The following is a 20,628-nucleotide window of genomic DNA, read 5'->3' on the forward strand; positions in this document are numbered from 1 at the left end:
TGCAGATTGAAGTTTCAGTGAAGCAAACAGTTTGTCTAGGTAAGTACTGAAAACCTCTAGTTAGCTAAGAAATTGTAGTTGTAATTGTGATAATATAGACAAAATGCCCCTATGAAGGGATTTCTAAGGAAAGCTAGATTATCAATTGAGAGCTATGCATAATGATTTTCTAGAACAATTACCACAATCCACTAATGAGGCTGGTAAAGGAAAATAATTAGTTGTAAAAAACCCTAGGTTACTGATTAGTGAGGGTTTTTATTACAAAGCCAATTTTTAAGAGATGTTGAAACATCTATTGGGGGTTTAGAGCTATTCCAAAAATGGGTTTCAAAGAGAAAACATGATACTCCTCTAAATAATGTATGGAGTTCAACATTGGTAAGCTAGTCATCCAAGGTACTTTCTTCGATGATGACTTACTAGAAATGATAGCGAAGAGATATGACCTAGTATTCAAGGATGGTCAAAAATCATGGTGGAGATAATCTTTTTAGGGTGTTTACCAGAGATAATTATGGAAGTTTTCAAATTAAACCCTAATCATGCAGTGCATGAGAAAATTGATTTGGAAGATTTCTAGGCTAGGTATAATGCTTACAGAGTATACCTAAGGAGAGGGCCATTGCAAGAACACTTTGTTAAAATAGTTCAATTGTCATTGGTGACTGTAAATATGCCAAAGCCATTATTAAGGAAATATTTCAATCCTAGGGCTCAAGCACTATACATTTCCCTCTATAGACCTTTTGGGATGGCTGAGCATGATCACATCCAAGGGTCCCTTGTTCTTATCATTTTCCAGACACTACAATATGACATGAGCTCAATTTTTTATTTTTCCATAGATCTAGAAAAAGAAATCAATGATGGATTACTAGGCATAAACAAGGCTAAAGTTGTAAAACCTTTCTACTAGTATTCACTATTGATGTACATATGATTGTATAAGGGTGTTTCCTTTTTCTCCAAAGAGATGAAATTGGAATTAGAAAAGGATGGAGAAAAGTTACCTATTAAATTGTGCAATGTAGATATAACTTGGGAAGTCATTGATGCTAGTTTTGTTAGATTTGACAAGTATTTTGCTTCCAAACTAAGGATTTTATTGATTGGAGATAAACCTAGAATACCTCAGCTCTTGCTAAAATTAATTAGACCTAAGGAACAAGTCAAAGGACTAAAGGTGAGTCACAATTGGGTAGACATCATCCCATATTAAATTTCTACTATGTTTAGAGTGTAGGGTTTCCTAGGGAAACCACATGTGTTGTATTATCAAGTACCTTTGAAAATGGGGATTGCAGAATTCTCATGGCAAGTGGGAGGGCTAGAAGAAGAAAAATTGTTGGGCAAATCTAAAGGTACTTTCTTACCTCATTTCATTATAGTTCACAAATATTTTTTTTGTTAAGAAGGGTTGCAAGAAATTATAATTAGGAATCAATTTTCACTACAACAACAAGAGGTTAGGAAAGAGAAATGGAAAGTGTATAGTAGGGTGCTTGAACTTGTTAATGCTTTTGGGCTGAAATATGATCCCCTTGTAGATAAGAAATATTGGGGTGCTAAAATAGACATGTTTATGAACAATTTTTCTTTGTTTATGAAAACCCTAAATGAAAATAAAGTAATTTTGACTCAAACATATCCAGAGGAGACCATTGAGGTAGAAAAAAGGTTGGCTAGCAGAGTAGTCATAAACCTAGGCTAGTACACATTACAGAAGAGGGTTGGTTATGTTGTAGCAAGAAGTATACAACCTGTGCCTCTCTATAAGAGACAATATTTAGAGAGTCCACCTACTGCACCTTCTATAAAGAAGAAAAAATTAGAACAAGGTTCCTCTTCTAGGTTTGAAAAACATTCCCCTTCAAAAACCCCTATCCACATAGATGATGAGGAATCCTTGAGGGAGCAATTAAAATAGATGGATAGTGAAGATAATATTGTCATAACTACAACAAAGATAGAGGAAAGAGTGCTTATAGAGTCCCCAATGTCATCGTTAGCTCTTATTGTAGGAGATTTTAAGGGAAGAGAAATTGACCCTATGGTGGAATAGGCATCCAAGAAATTCATAGATGATGAAATATTTTTCAAGTCTAGGAATTTCATTCAATTTTGAAGCAAGATGTAAGAAGATTAAAATAGAGCAACTTTATAGGTAGGACTCTCAAATTGAGGAGGAGGTCAAGACCAACCTCATGGAATAATTTGAGAAAATAAACCTTGAGGGGGGAAGGAAACTATTGAAGGACTTAGGGATTATGATATTTCCTGAATGGGACATTGCTAATGCAATGATCTTTGATAATGTCACAAAAGAAAATGAGACCCAATTTAAAATTGAAGATGAGGTTGTGCGGGCTTACAAAGGGATTAAGTATAGTGATGATCATAAAACTCTAGTCATGAGGTCCATCCAGAAGAGAGATAAGGAGAGGATTCAAGAGCTCTCAAACTCTAAGCACACAGGTGGTCTTATGGTCTACAGAGCTGAAGAGGTAGATAGTGAAAAAGTGGCACGGGTGACTAAAGAAATGGCTGATTTTGGAATTATTGTTGTTGCAAAAGACAAAAATAAATTCTTGGAACTAAATGATAAAATTGAGAAGGTTTTGGAAGCCTATGAAGAAAGAGGGAAGAAGGTATACCAACTGGAAAGTACAATTGCTCAAATGGAGAAAAGACTTGGAAAAAGAAAGATAGGCACACAATTTGATCAGCTCAGGATTTCTCCTCCTCCTCTAGTACCACCTTTTAATTCCATTCCAATTTTAGAAATTACCAATACTCCTCAAGAGCCAAAAATGTATACAAAAGAAGATCTTGATGAGGAGAAGGCAAAAATATGGTCATTACATGAGGAATTGGGCATTAAACATGAAGATAGAATAAGAGATACAATATTGTATCTAGTGAACAGAGTAGGTTGGCCCTAATATTATTTAGAATTGTAAAAATTAGTAGAGGTATGGAATGAGTTGATAAATAAAAAGGAAACCTTAAGGCCAATTTTGGACAAATGGATTAGTAGGGATGATGTCATTACAAATCTTTGTTGTCATGTTATTGATTTTTTTGATGAATAGGTGGAAATAACTATTGATTAGGCTATTGATCTCTTAGATTTTGATCATAAGAGAAATTTATTGTAGAGAAAAATAAATAATTGTTTCCTAAAATAGCTTGGTAAAAGTTTTGATCTCTTTCCACATGCTCTCAAAGGTATATGCCAAATAAGAGAAAAGGAGGAATAGGCCAAAGAATTAAATGAATTGATGAGCATAGGGCTTAATACAGTTGTAAATGATGAAAAGTATATTTGGCTTGCTAGAACTACTAAGGAAGTTGTATAGGTACAACTATTTTTTGATTCCTCCAAGCAAGATTTTTTTGAGATAAGAAGAATAGGAATAGAGGCATTGAAAAAAGAACAAGAACTATTAAGTTTCAACTAGCCTAGTGATGCACTCTTTAAAAAGTGGATAATAGATTATTCACCAACAACAATGTTGTCACAAATGATAGTTGAAGCCAAGAATGTGGAAAAATTAATTGCTACTAAAAAGGTGCAAATATTTGATAAAGCAATTCAAATAGATGAGAGAGAAAAAGAAGAACCAATTGTAACCGTGGACATGGATATTCAAACTAATGACCTAGCAAAGGATCAACCAATTGTGATTAATATCTAGATTGTTGAACCTGATACATCATGTGAAAGCCAAGTGGTCCCACAACTAGAAGAGCAATAGATACAATAGAGCCAATCATCAGATGCAATAGATCAACAAGAAATTCCTATAGAAAATAAGTGATAAAGCCATTTTGTTGCAAAGATGAAAGCAAGCACCAATTTTTATCTTTTTGTGATAGCAACAACTTTTATCTTTTTGTTTTTGTTTTTTTTAAAGGATAGTTATCCTTTTTCCTCTATGTCCATAGCTTGTTGCATCTCACACTATAGAAGTGAGTTCCCAAGGCTAGAGCCGAATGGTCCAAGATCTATATATTTTTAGTGTTTATGCTATGTTGTAGTCAGTCTAGTACTTTTTGTGTCAAATTTTATGTGATGTATTCAATTTTGCAATCTAGGAATATAAATGAATCTTGAATGACAATTTTTTCATATCTTGAGTTATTCTTGAGTTTATACCAGTAATGTATTATTTTCAAGGAAGATTAATACAAAGGAAAGTTTTGCAATATCCGTGTCTCTGAATTTTTTCTTTATTTCCATGTGGTTGTAATTTTGGGATTGAAATGAACAAGGTTCTTTCATTTTAATGAAACTTGGATGGGTTCTATATATTTTCATTGATTTCTTTCAATTCAAGGAGTTAAGTAAATTCTTTCATTGAATTGATATGGTTTCTAGGTATACGGGAAGGATATCATTATAATTAAATTTAGGGTTAACTAATGATAAATTTAATTATAAGGCAATTAAATATGTCAAGTTGTGTTGGGTAGACTATTATAGTAATGGATAAGGGACTGATCATCAGTTCAGATGCAAATTAAAAAGTTCATGTGGTTGCACAAAGCACATCTAAAATCAAATCAATATTTACTTTTCTGTAATGAAGAATCAAACTGTTGTCAATGCTTATTTATGATAGTTTCCCTTTGAATTGTAGTAACCTATTGTAATCAAGGAATCATTGTAGATCTAAGAAGACTTGTCAACCATTTTATGTAATAGGGGATAGATCTAAAAGAAGGATATCAGTGAGCACATGTTTAAAGAGAGAATCATAAAACCAATCATATTTCCATCCCTAAGGTACACCCACCTTGGCCTTGAAGAACCTAAAGCGTAGAGAGAACTTGTGATTCTATTGATGTTGGTCTAGATCTAAAGAAAATCTTGTTGAGTATGGGATCTAGCTAGTCCTTACGATTATTTTTCTCTTATGATTCTTGGTATTGGGTTTTAGATCAACTTGGTAGTTTTAAAACACCAACAAAATGGTGACTCTACTAGGAGTTGTTCAATACAAGATATTTTTTAAAGAATACTATAGTCTCTAGTGTAAATTTATACATCCACATTTCTATTCCATTTGTATCTTGCACATGTTTGTATTAGCCTTTTATAGTGACAAACCTTGAGAATTTACAAAATTCTCAATACTGCAAGAGCACAGTGACATATAGTGTTCTTGCATAACTTCATAATTTTCTAAGCAAGAGTTGTAATCCCAAAAGTCTTTTTCATTGGCCCTTTGTGTCAGATCTATTTTAAATATTTGCTATGTTATTTTCCAAATCCCAAAGCCATTTCATATATTTTTCCCTCAACAGGGTGGTGACTTGGTCAAGGTTTTGAAGCTAGTGCTATATTTTCAAGTGACTTTAAAAAATGGTAGACAAGGGGAAGAATACATTAGCATTTACGAAGGCCAATATAGAAGTGCCATTATATAGTTACTTACCTTATGGAGGTAGGAAAAACCAAGCCAAAAAGAAGATAGATCCTCATCCTACCTAGAAACCTAGAGATAGTGTGTCAGTACATTCTCAATACCAGCCTATGGTAGAGAGAGAATCATCTTCCTTGAATTCTAAATCAGAAACCACTAGACTCTTTGGAGATATTTTCACCACCCCATTGCAAGAAGAAAGAGTTTATCAGGATAAAAATGTGTCAACTATTGAGGATATTCCTTGTAGACCATATGTGATAAAAGAAATGAACCATAGGTTGTGATATAGGAATACTTTGGACACTAGTTTCAGTCCTAGGCAAGTTCCATATGTAGAGAGAAATCTCATAGATTTAGATGATCTAGTTGATTTAGAAGCCACTTCTATAGATCTAGAAGAAGTATTTTTAGAAATAGAAATCCTTAGGAGAATCATTGTAGAAGAAGATGCAAAATGCATACATTTGGAGAAGGAGAAGGAATAAGCCACCATGAATTCTCTCATTGAGAGAGATAATTTTCTTAGGAGAATGGCTACCTTGAAAGAATAGAATAGGAAAGTAGAAGAAAGATCTCGTACTTTGCATTCTGATGGTTTTGGAGATATTGACAGTCTAAAGTCTAGGGTTCAAGAACAAGAACAATGTATAAAAGAAAAAGAAGGACATGTCATATCTCAAATCAAGCCCTATAAACCTTTTGAACTTGAGATCATAGATTTAATTGTCAAACATCCTAATAAAGAAAAACATAAGGTCGTAGGAATATATATAAATGAAAGTCAAGTTCTTCGTAGAAAATCTACAAATCCTATCATGTCTAAATTGGATTTAGACTTAGAAAAAGCTAAGAAGGAAATAAAAGAGTTGGCTAAGGAAATTGAAAAGATAAAAAAATGAAGCTCAAGAAGCTAAAACCAGAAGGAAAATACAATTTATTAAATTGAATTTTGCTTTAGCATCTTGGCCAAATTTATCTTTACAAGTTACACTTTCTATCCCTACTTGTGTATCAACAATAACTTGTCAAAACATGTCTTAGTTAGCCCCTGCTTCATCTTCTACCACAAGTATCCAAATCCCTATTGCATAGAAGATGCACATCCCAATACAAACTCAAGCCACTATACCAAGCACATCAAATGTTGCTAGTTTTTAGAGAATACCCATTTACATGGAAAATTACAAGCAAATGTCTTTCATAGGTATTGCTAGTTTCCCTAATCTAATTTCAAATGATTTGAGAGACAAGGTTATCAAATTTTTAGGTAGTAATTTTGTGACTAGTGAAGAGCACCTAAGAAAGTTTGTAGACATGCTTAATGATTATGAGGTAGAGCATGAAGATGTATTCATGAAGTTATTTGTATATTCATTGACTGAAGATGCTAGAGATTGGTTTAGGAGTTTTCTTGATGATAGTATTAGCTCTTGGAGTGATCTATAAAAACTCTTCAAGGAACAATATGGTGACAATACAAATGCTTATTTTATGTTGAATGAGTTTAACAACATTAAAAAGAACCCAAATGAATCCACATTTGATATTAATGTGAGATTTCAAAAAGGAATGTATAAGTTTCCAAGTGATTAGACTTGGTGAAGATGTATGCCTCATTAACTATTTCAATGAATTTGACATTAAGATGGCCTATACTCTTAGAGACAAAGACCCTAGGACATTAAGAGATGCTTATAAGATGACAGTGAATATTGAGAATAATAGAAGAGATTTTGGTAAGTTGAATAGAAGAGATGACCCAAAACTATTTAATCTAAGGAATAATAAGAAAGAAGCTGAGAAGTCTACTATAGGTAAGAAAACCAAAGAGGATACAATGGGTCAATTTCTAAATTTTCTTAAGAATATGAATCCACTGGTAAATCATGCTAATAAGAAAAGTATTGGTGATAAATCTCAATTTAATACCCATTACAATAGGTAGAATAGAATGAAAAATTTCCCTTATACAACCCAATGGAAAGATGGGAAGCTTGTTATCCCTCCTGCTAAGAATGATAAAGAGAAGGGTAAACCAAATCTATTACAAAGCAATTCTATGAACATGACAAATGATATACCTTGGTGTATTATATGCCAGTCCCATCATTCTCTTGACTATTGTGTAGTTGCTTTGTCCTTTTCTACAAATCAACATGTACAAAATGAAGGAGAGGAAGAAAAGGGTCATGAGAATGTAGGATACAATGTGATAAGCTTGTGTGACAATGGTGAAGAATCTGATTTAGAAGATTCTAAAAATGATGTTGTGAGTTAGAGAAATGTCTATAAATTACACCATCAACAAGTGTTCTTAGATGACAAAGATCAAGATGAAGATAGGGTGTGCAATAAAATGTCAGGTATAGAACATATGAACTTGAGAAAACCATCCAAAGAAGAGATTGATAGGATCACTACAAAGATGATAGCCCAAGTACATAGTACTTACAATATGAGAAACAAAACTATTGACAATGTCATGGGTCAGTCATATGGTATTTTCATTAAAGACATTACTCATGAAATAAATGATAAAAAAAGGATGGTTCAGTGACGTCTAAGGTCAAGGATAATAAGAGAAAAAATCGGGAGCCCAAAAAGAAGGTACAATTTCAAGGAGTTAAAACTATTGAGGTAAATATGACAGAGAAGAAAATAAATCTTGATATTACCAAGCAAGAAGAGGAACCTAGTGTTGAAGCACTAGCAACTACAACTAATTTTGTTAAACCTACTATTTATGATCCTGTCAACATGATATCCATGTTATCTTAGATTACTATCAAAGTTCCCTTGTCTAATATGTTTAGAATAGAGAAAAAAAAGAACAAGGCTCTCTCTTGGTTGGGTGGGATAGGAAATAGTAATGTTGTATAAAAAAAACCCACAATCATGTAGCAAAGATCACTCATAATAGAAGACAAAGGAGTTATGTCCCAAATACCCCAGATGTAGTTGGACAATTCATCTATAGCTTACATACAAGACATTGATCCTTTCTTTCTCGGTTTGGTAATAAATGTCAGAATTTTAAAAAATTACATGATTGATTCAAGAGGATCAAATGCTATTATACCTTTCAAAGTTATGGAATCCCTTGGTTTATAAGTAGATACCAAACAAGGTAGGTGTAGAGCAATGGATATGAGGGAAGGGCCTGTCATAGGTACAATTATTACATTACCTTTTAGACTAGCTACCTATCCTGATGTTGAGTTGACCATGATAGTCCTTGTAGTTGATATTTGTCCACATTATGGAATGTTACCCTCTAGAAAATAGAATGCTACAATGGGAGGTAGCCTGCAATGTAACTTGTCATATGCTACTTTTCATATAGAAGATAAAGCATCAAGATTGATAGAGGACCAAGGGTCGCCCACATGTTTGAAGATAATGTGGATAAAGATGCTACATGTTTTTTGAATACTAAGGTTAATGCATTAAGAGTTGAACTTGTCATTTAAGAAATTGAGAAACCACCCTCACTAATTGCACAAGAGGTAACAAGTTGCATGGATTCTCAAAACTTGTGGACTATGTATTTTGATGGAGCAAGTTCTAAGGAAGGATCAGGAGCTAGGGTAGTGTTTATATCTCCAGAGAAAAACACTTTTAGGTATTCATTTACCTTAAATTTTACATGTACCAATAACAATGCAGAATATGAAGCACTTTTATTGGCATTAAAAGTGACATCAAGTCATGTGATTAAGAAATTACATTTTATTGGTAACTCATAATCAGTTGTGTTTCAAGTTAAGGAGACATATGCCTCCAAGAACAAAAGGATGAAGTAGTATAGAAATGTTGTTTGGGATCAAATAGAACCATTTTATTCTTTTGGCATTTCTTGGATGGTGTTGGTTAATAGTTTTTCCTCCTATTAGATTTTATAACTTGATTCTTTGATACCCAATCTTTTAAGAGACAAAAGGATGTTTATCAACAAATGAGTCAGTGTATGTATTCTATCACCACCCTCTGAATTATTAGGTACAACTCCCTATGATTTGAAATGATATGCAATGAATATATTTTATGAGATCAAAAGTTTTGACATTGTAAGATCTTAACCTAAGAGCAATAAAGGATAACCAAATTGTTTGTAGGCACAAACAATTTAGGTAAGATATATTGGAATAACCTATCACACTAAATGGAATGACTATATTAGATTATCTTGATATTTCTGATCTTTACTTCTATTCTAAATGCATATTTACCATCTAAATGTAGAGAAGGAATGAAGAGATATGTACATGAGGGAAAATGGAATTGCTTTCACTATTAGCCTTGAGTGAAATGGTATCCAACCCAACCAATAACTAATATATTCAGACACATTTATCTTTCATTTTCCAATGAAACTATCTAACATGTTACGAAATCATCAAGAAAGGAAACAAAACCATATATGAATAGAGTAAATAGAATCACCTTCACTGTAACTACCAAAATGAAATGGAATTTATATGATTATCATATAATCACATATGATTGTCTTTTAACTCTTAATGTAGAACTAATCTATGCATGGACACCAAAACATGACAAATAAATAGGGTAATTGGAATTATAGACCAATTCACCATCAACCTTTTGTATTGACAAAAGAGAATACATTTATAGTTTTCTATCATCCCTCAATTTTGGTAAATCAACAATCACAAATAGAAATAAAATAAAATATTAAAATATCTAGTGATATGAACACATGGCATCTTCTCCATCAATGATTCTAAATCCATGGTCCTTCTGAAAACATGTGATGACTATTTAGTTTCATGCAATCTCAAAAATCTTTTAGAAAATCATTTATTCTTCATCTTTTGTTGTTTTGTGCCAAAAATACAAAATTCATATATAATGGTCACAACAGTTTTCAATTATGACCATTGATCATAAACTAACAATCATGATTAAAACATTATAACCCTTCCTTTATAACTTCCTCTACGGTTCCCTCTATGTACACATGTTGAACTATTGTTACCTCACTATGAATAATAGTTGAGCAACTTTACATAGTGACATAGCAACAAATGTAGATCTTTTTCCAATCTGATGGTGGCAATAATATGATGTTAACCCTTTTACTTTGTGATGTAGGTCCACTTTCCAGCTATGCATGTCATGGCAGATAGGTGGCACCATTCTATTTCTTGGAGAATTTGACATTGAACTTCCTTGCTTCATGGCACTTTGTGACTAGATTTTGACTGTCTCTCATAGAATGTGGTGAGCCCCAATAAGACATGTGTTGTTTTTTTGCTATGTCATAGTGATTAATCTTCATGTAACTTTTCATAATGTTATAGTGACAACTATGGATGTTATTTTGAGATTAGCAATCCTTGTTGATGTTTCCTAATTATTGCACATGACTAAAAGGAGGTCTCACTTGTTGGGTCCCATGGATAGGTGTTAGCTTGTCACTATCTAGCCATGACTATTCCTTGTGTAACTTTTTATAGTGATATAGAAATAAGTGTAGATTTATTTTTTGATTTGATGGTATACAAGATGCATCATTGAATACTTATATTTGTGTCATTAAAACATCATCTGTTGATGTGGTCTTCATCGATGATCTGGATTTAGTCTTTTGAACCCTTTTCTTTGTCAACTTTCTAACATATATGTATAGATTAAATATTAACCATTGATATCATTTCAAAAAGAGTCACACCACCCTTGACTGAGTTCTTTCACCATTTTTGATGATTTATTTGTTTCTCTTGCATTATATCTTGATAATCTGCAATATCTTCCATGAAAAACTATTACACAACATGAATCTTTATCTTCAACATATTAGGAATAAATAAATATGAATCAGAAAAATATCTAGACCTTCTTCTCAGTAGGGAAACACATAACAAACCCTCCAAAATCTAATCACCTAGCCATTGGACTAGTTCATTGCAAATATGATTTCCCACATTAGGTTAGCTCAAAGGAATGATGAGAAGAAGGCCATCTTATGGGCAATCTAAACTTAGACTCAAGACATTGACACTTGACTTGACTCAAAACCCTAAAGAAAAAAGATATAAACTAAAACATGGACAACAACTGGCTCTATCTAGGGGTTTAAGCATGATACTTCTTGAAAGAACTCTAGCAATCTCTAGTTCTACACAAAAGGTGATAACTTGGAAACAAAAGGAATAGACTAAACTAGGAAAACAACAAAAAACTACCTAGGAAAGAAAGCAACTAAATTAAGGTAAATTGCATGAAAGGAAAACCTACATGCAAGAGTTACCTACTTTCAATTTTTCATTTGATACAACTTCAAATCCTACCTATTATAAGAACATGGTAGGGTTTCTCTAGTAGGATATGCCAATTTGAAGGAAATATTTTGATTCACTTGAATGATTTGAAATAGCCCTTTCCACAAAGATGGAAACTTAGAGTGCATACCTCTTGGCTCATGTCCCTTATCCAATAACAACAACAAGTCACCTTCCATGAATTTTCTAGGCCTTGCTCTTCTATCAAACAACCTTTTGACTCTTTTGTGGTGTTTAGTGATTTTATCAACCATCTATTCTCTTTCTTCTTATAGTTTGGTAAGATACAATATCCTCTTCTCTAATCCATCCTTGAAAACATCTCCTTCAATCACAATCTTCAATTTACAAGCAGAAAGCTCTAAAGGCAATAGTAAATTAGCTTCCACTCCATAGACTAATTCAAAAGGTGAAATACCAATAGCCCTTTTAGATGTGGTTCTATCAGCCCATAAAGCATCATGAATCTTCTTATGCCAACTTTTCTAATTATCTGAAACCAATTTCTTCAAAATATTAATTAGATTCTTATTACTAGACTTAACCTGCCCATTTACTTAAAGAAAATAATTAGTGGAATTCCCAACTTGAATACCATTATCATAGAAAAAATCAATAATCTTTGAAGAGGAAAAATAATATGCATTATCCATTATCAATTTCATAAGAACTCCAAACTTGATCAATAAATGCTCATTGAGAAATTCACACACTACTTCTAATGAAGTCTTCTTCATTGGCTTTGCTTCAACCCATTTACTAAAATAATTTGTGGTTATCAATATATATGAATGTCCTTGAATTGAAGGAGGATTGATTGGGCATTTAAAATCTAAAACCCATTGATTTAATAGATGTTCAATTACCACTGGCCTATGAGGTTATGCAACAAGTTGAGGTTTACCAGTAAACATTTTGCATTTCTCACAATTAGCAACCCACTTATATACATCTTTGAACATTCTAGGCCAATAATAACATTTCCTCAAAATTTTAAATGCAATGTTAGTAGAAGAGAAGTGTCCTCCAAATGCCTTATTATAAAAATATTTCAACAACTTTATCTGTTGCTCTTTATCCACACATCTCAAAAATGTTCCATCAATCGCTCTCTTGTACAAGACATCATCATGAATCACATACTTCAAGGCTTTTGTTTTTACATCTCTTGTTTTCTTAGTAGTCAACCCATCAAGTAATTCACCATATGTTAGAAAATAAGCAATGTTTGAGAACCAAGGATCCTAAGACTTACCATAAGAACTTTTGGAGTATCTTCTTCTTTGAATTTTTGTTCCTTTGCCAAGGCTTTACAGAGTGCATTACCTCTTACAAGTTTGGTTGGCTTAACTTCTATATCATATTCTTGGACTTTTTCTATCCAAACTCCTCTATTATTACAACCAACCTCTTGTTGTGTTAGAATACTTTTTACTATAGGGTATGGCACATATATTATTGAATGAGAATGTAGCACATAAAACCCAAAATTTTTAAGGGCTCGCATTACTGCATATGCATATTTTTCCATCTGTGAGCATCTCAATTCTTGATTCTTCAATGGTATACTCATGAAATAATTTGGAGCTTGTATTCTCTCTTTATTTTCTTGGATCAATATAGCTCACTATTTTGAGGCATAATAATAAATGATGAATTCTTTAGTGTAGTCAGGATGGACAAGCGTAGGGGCTTTGGCAATGGCACTCTTGATATATTCAAAATCCTTTTTCCCAACATCACTACATTTTAAATTTTTATTGCCTTTCATCATTCAACTATACATTAACTATTTTAGAGAATTCAGGAACAAATCTCCTCAAGAAATTTACCTAGCCAAAGATGAACTTTACTCTAGTTTTACTCAATGCCAGACTTAATTGTTGAATGGCTTTAACTTTGTCTAAATCAATGTTCACTCCTTCTTGAGATACATTATGACCAAGTAGTTTTCCTTCTATCACACAAAATATAGACTTCTTTGGATTCAATGAAATACCATGATCTTTACATCTTTGTAACACCTTTTCTAGATCTCTAATATGATCTTTTCTCTTCTTGGAAAAGACTGTCAAATCATCAAGATATATGACAATAATTCTATATATCAAATCTTCAAAGGCCAAATTCATGCGATACTGAAAAGTTTCACCTACATTAATTAGGCCAAAAGGCATACCATTATAGGTAAAATTACCCCATGGTGTGGTAAATGTAGTTTTAAATTTATTTTTTTCATGTACCTATATTTTATTATATTCCTAAAAATCCATCTAACATGGACATCATTTTTTATCCTACAATAGTTTGTAAAAGATTATCCATATTAGGGAGAGCAAAATTATCTTTGAGTGAGGCTTGATTTAGATTTCTAAAATCTACACAAATCCTTATCTCTCCATTCTTCTTCCTCACTGGCATAATATTAGCAACCCAAGTGGAATGATGAATAGGATATATAATCCTAGCCCACAATATTTTGTCAATCCTCTTGAAGATTTCTCCTTCAACTATAAGGTTATAGTTTCTTTGTTCTTGCTTGAATGGTGTTGCTTCTAGTTTAAGAGGGATTTCATTCTTGAACTTCCCACCCATGAAATTCTTTAGGTCTTTATAGCTCCAAGAAAATACATCTTTAAATTCAATGAGTAATTTCCTAATCTCTATCCTCTCTTCTGGTGTGCAACACTTTCCTATGTTTATAATCTTTGGGCCGATCTCTATCCCTATATTGATTCCATCATATTCACCATAGGTTTTTCATTTCTTATCTCTTTCCCTCTTTATGTATGTATCATGCCTATCAAAAAAATTTCTAAAGAGATTAGATGGGATGTAATCTTATTACCTTTCAATTGAATCATATCAGGCTTTGTTTTCCTTTTATCACTTGTCACTGAATCATCATCATTTGCATTAGTGCTTCCTTTAAAATACAAGCATTAAAAAGGATCTTCCCCTTCAATGAATTTTAGTATGTGTTTATCATCTTCAAAAACCCATAATGAATCTTCATTATCAGGGACATTAGGCATGAATAGAACTTCTACTTTATATACTTGATCATTGAAATCAGGATGTGGTAAGAGCAATGATGCAAAGACTGCCAAAGAATCAAATGTTCAATTGAATTCTCTGGGTACTAATGTAATTGAGAAAGCATCCAAACTCTCAATTTCATCCCACACCTTATTATGATAGCTTCTCAATCTTGAGTTCTTTACTACATATTAATTTTTGATTTTTCTCAAGACCAACTCTACATCTCCCTGAGCTAGAAGTATCTTGACTCCTTTTTGTTTCGCTATCATTAATTTGAGTAGAAGAGCTTTGTATTTTTTAATATTTGTAGTATTTTTGAAATCTAACTTATAAGCCAAGCAAGACATTTACCCACTAGGTAATGTCAGCACTACCCTACACTTGAACCAACATTAGCACAACTGTCATCAAATTCCAAAGTCCATAACCAATTCACCTTTATTTTTCTCTGATTCTTCTAAAATATTAGGGGTGTTAGAGAAAAGTATTTAATTACCAAATTTCATTTCATGATACAAAATTTGAGATCTAGGATCATCTAATTTTAGGACAATGAATTTTCCCTTCTCTTCTAGTTCTAGCTTCACCTTTTTATCTCCAACTTGGATAGTCGCACAAGACCAATCTAGTTTTATTTCTCCCCCCATGTATTTGATGAAACTTCTACTTAGGAGCATTCCATAACTTGCAGGGATGTCTTCCACTAGGATAGTAAGTTTCAACCTTTTGGAAGGATAGGCAACAAGGGTAACCTAGGCATCTTTTATCTTTCCAAGAAAAGGAACTTGATTTGCATCCATTGAATAACACCTACCAAATGTTTTAGTCAATGGCAGTCCTAAATATTTTTCTGTAGAAGTAGGCATTACATTATTAGAAGCTCTTGAATCTATGATACAATTACTCAATCTATTTCCATTGATGAACAAGGAAATTTAGAAGGGATCTGGTTTTTCATTTGGGCATGTAGCAAAGACAAGATGTTCTTCTTCTTTAAACAACTTAGGGAGTGAAAAATTTTCATCAGTCAAAGAAGTTCCACTAGTGCTAGCTTTATTATTATGATCAACATTAGCATAAATATTAACATGAACCCCATCCTTATTATTATAATGCTCAACTAATATTTGGAATTGATTAGGATTAGACTTCAAGTAATCCAATGGAGATATCTAGATTCTTACCTCCTCACAGTATTATATGATGTCAAGGGAATTTGCTAACTTATCTTTGTGCTCCTTCTGTGAAGATGAGGTTACTATGCCAGTGTCTTTATCAATTTTGTTTGATGGTGCATTACTTCTGACAAGAACTTAATTTCTGACCTGATTTCTATTCTTCTAACCTCAGGTCATTATTGTTAATTGAGGTCCTTCTAGAGTAGCAAAATAATTGCCTCCTACTTTTGAATCAAATCCATACTCCAAGAAATAATTTTCAGAGTCACCACAAGGAGCATGATCATCCTCAATTTCAAGATATTCAATTTTTTGTTCTATATTATCCACCATCTATCTATGTCTAATCATATTAGCACAATTATCTCCATCATTATCTACCCTTAAATGAAAAGTACACATATTTTGTCTTTTTGGGGCACCTTCAATTGCTAATATTTGTTGAATAGGTGGTATTTTCAATGCTTTACCTCCATTAGGGTTTCTATAACCTTCTTGATGAGGTTGATGAAAAGAATGAACATGCCTATCGATTTGTTTCTTTAATGAAATGAGCTCATTAGAAAATTTTTGAAGCTTGGTTTCTATGTTATTTGAAGTACTAATTGTCAGAGGCTATCATGTCATCCTCCATCTCTATAGCTACTGTATAGGCAACTTGTAAGTTTTCTACATTTGTTCTTCTAATTTGATACCCCAGATTAGGAGGCATAGAGCTAATGTAGAAGGTTTTCTTATTATCATCTATTGGTGCTCTAGCAATAGGTATTCTCTTGATGAGTTTATTGAACTTTTCATTAAAATCTCTCATGGAAATTGATGGTTCCTTCTTTATCTATGCCAATTACAACAACAAAAAAATGTGTGCATCCTCTAAACTTTTGTAATGTTCTTCAAACCTTTATTTCATGGTATCCCAATTTGTGATGCGTCCTATAGGTAGATCTTGAAACCAATTAAAAACATTGTCTAAAAGTGTATCTACAAACATTCTAACAACCACATCCTCATGTTGAGGATTTACTACACCACATGCCTTATTGAAAGTGCTTAAGTGTTGTTTTGCAAAAGTGGTACCATCACCATTAGATATTGGGAAGTTCTTCCTTGATGCTCTTGTAAAATCATTATTAACTACAAGGGCAAGAGGACCACTATCATTTCCCCATGGTTATGCCATAACTACTATACAATATTTTGGTTTGTTTGAAAAGTAATAGAAATAGGAAGTGTAGTACCAATCAATGAAAAAGCATCAAAGATAGAAGGAATAGAATCCCCAGCAACAAGAGGAGAAGAAGAATGACTTGTCTATGTTCTATTAGGAGGAACAATTGTAGACAGGTGAGCATCTTGGAGTTATTGAGTCAAAGATTGCCTTCCACATGTTCTTCCTCTTTTGTAAAGATCTTCTAGGATAGGAAAATTGGCCTTCTTGAGCTCTTCATATATTGGATATATCTAACCTTTCTCCTTGGTACTCCTGGTATATTTGGGATCTAGGGTGTACCAAATGTTCAAAAACAATGGTGTTTTGAATTTATGTTTACCAGTCTTCAACTTTTAATTTTCTTCTTTTCTTTAGTAGGTTGAGACATAAAAATGGTATCAAATTCTTATGGAAAACACTTGACTACCACAAGTCCTTTCTTCGAACTCAAATATATGAAATTAGATTGCAACTTAATATGAAGGAAAATTCTTTAGAGATTTCATTTGAAACTTCCCCATCAGAGTTGCCAAAAACTCTTGGCTAACAATTTTTCCTCCTATTAGATTTTATAACTTGACTCTTTGCTACTCAATGTTTTGGAGAGACAAAAGGATTTTTACCAAAAAATGGGTCAGTGCATGTATTCTATCATTTCCCTCTAAGTTATTAAGTACAAATCCCTATGATTTGCAATGATATGCAATGAATATGTTTTTATGAGATTAGAAGTTTTGACATTATAAACTCTTAACCTGAGAGTAGTAAAGGATAACCAAATTGTTTGTAGGCACAAATAATTGATGCAATATAGATTTGAATAACCTATAATACTCAATGGAATGACTTTAGTAGATTATCTTGATATTTTTTATGCTTATTTCTATTCTAAATGTAGATTAACCATCTAAATGTAGAAGAGGAATGAAGAGATATGCACATGAGGGAAAATGGAATTATTTTCACTATCATCCTTGAATAAAATGGAATCCAACCAATAACTAATAGATTCATACACATGTATCTTTCATTTCCCAATGGAACTATCTAACATATTATGAAATTAGTAAGAGAGGAAACAAAACCATATATGAAGAGAGTAAATAGAATCACCTTCACTATAATTACTAAAATGAAATGGAATCCGTACGATTACCATAGAATCATATATGATTTTCTTTTAACTCTTAATGTAGAACTAATATATGCATAGGCACCAAAACATGACAAGTAACTAGGGTAAATGGAATTACAGACCAATTCACCATCAAGTTTTCTGACCTTTGTATTGACAAAAGAGAATACATTTATAGTTTTTTGTCATCCCTCAATTTTGGTAGAGCAATAGTCACAAATAGAAAAAAAATAAAACATGAAAATATCTAGTGATATGAACACCATGCATCTTGATGCAGGAGCATCCTGGGTTGCCTTGTTATCTCACTCTTTTTTTTTTCATTCTGCAAGTTGGTGCCTAGCAAGTCCTTCATGTGCCTAGCAGTCCTTCATGTGCCTAGTAGTGCCTTCGTGTTCCTAGCAGTGCCTTCATGTGCCTAGCAGTTCCTTCATGTGCCTAGAAGTTCCTTCATGTGCCTAGCAGTCCTTCATGTGCCTAGCATTTCCTTCATATGCCTAGAAATCCTTCATGTGCCTAGCAATCCTTCATGTGCCTAGCAGTTCCTTCATGTGCCTAGCAGTCCTTCATGTGCCTAGCAGTTCCTTCATGTGCCTAGCAGTTCCTTCATGTGCCTAGCAGTCCTTCATGTGCCTAGAAGTCCTTAATGTGCTGAGTTATTGTAGCAATTTCTTCATGTGTTGAGTTACCCAGTGTATACCATGTGACTCTTCATGTGCCGAATTGCCTAGTGTATGTTGAGTGTCAGTATTTGGATGTGATTTCTATGAGCTGACTTGCAAGATTTACTTTTGATCATGACATTTATGTTAGGATCTTTTTTTGGGATGTGTCTAGACCATTGTTGGGTTGGCCCTCCTCTTATGTAATGTTCTAGAATAATCTGTAAGCTATTTTGGAAAGTGTATATAGAGTTTTTAGGCTTAAAGATAGGCATTTTTTTTGGAAAGAGGATTAGAGAGCAAAACTGAAAGTGAAAATTTGCTATTGGATCTTTGAATGTGAATGTATTTGTATTTGGCCGTAACCTAGAAGGCCTTATAAATAGGCATGTATGAAGATATTTTGATGAATCAATAAAAGTATTTCACACTTTTTCCTCCTTTGGTTGCTATTCTTTGTGTTTGCTTCCATTGTGTTAACTCTTGCAGGGTGGTTTGGATAGTTGGGCAAACCTTTGGCCCTAGTTATTCATCCTTTGCCTGCATTAGTTGGTATCAAAGCTTGAGGTTCATCCTTGTGGAGATTAGATCATGTAGCACCCTAATTTGGATTTGGTTGTAGGGTGCTAGATCTACAGATTTGACCTATAACTTGCAGAGGGTTATGATCTTGCAAAAACTTGATTTGTAAAGATGGTTCATGGTAGAGGAAATAATGTTGATAATGCTATATTGGATCAGTTGAGACAAATTACAACCAGATTAGATGCTATGGAGAAATCCTAGAGGAGAGGAGCACATGTTGATTATGTAAGTGATAATGAAGTAGCAGCACCAAACCATAATCCAGAACCTAAAGAAGATCAAGATGAGGAAAGATTGTTGCAAGTGTTGTTTAGGGAAAATTCAAAGCCTGTTGTAGAAGTTGTTCTTTATGATGGAAAATTGGACACCAATGTTGTGTTGGATTGGATCTTTGATATGGAGAAGTTATTTGAGTATGAAAACACTCCTAATAATAGAAAGGTTAAGATTGCAGTCACTAGGTTGAAAGGTCATGCATCACTATGGTGGGAGCACTTGCAAACTAATAGACAAAGGAGAGGAAAGGAGAAGATTAGAACTTGGACAAAGATGGTGAACAAGGTAAAGAAAAAAATTCCTTCCTACTAATTACCAAGTTAGCTTGTTGAGAAAGATACAAAATTTGAAAAAAAAAGACATGACTATGAAAGAATATACCAAGGAATTCTATAGATTACACATTAGATCTAGACACGTGGATGATGATGTTGAGAAAATTGCAAGGTACATTAATGGATTGAGATCTAGAATACAAGATGAAATAAGTTTTGTGAAGTTGGAAAGTGTGGAGGAAGCGTACCAATATGCCTTGAAGGTTGAGGAGATCTTGACAAAGATGGATGAACAAAGACAAAGAGGTAAAGGTGGCAAATCCTAGAGAGGCAGAGGTAGATCTTATGGTGAAGGTGGTAGATCTAAAAGTTCTATGCAGGATAAAGGAAAATTTGAATGGAAGAATGATGAAAAAGGAAGGACCAAATGGAAAAGTGGTAATTCTTACCAAGGATGCAATAATTCTTATTGAGGAAGAGGTAATTCTTATTCTAGAGGTGGATTTCATAGTAACTATTTTAGAT

This window comes from Cupressus sempervirens, chromosome 1 (genome assembly GCF_028749045.1).
Source record: "Cupressus sempervirens isolate cs-2001-9-10 chromosome 1, ASM2874904v1, whole genome shotgun sequence".
NCBI lineage: Eukaryota > Viridiplantae > Streptophyta > Pinopsida > Cupressales > Cupressaceae > Cupressus > Cupressus sempervirens.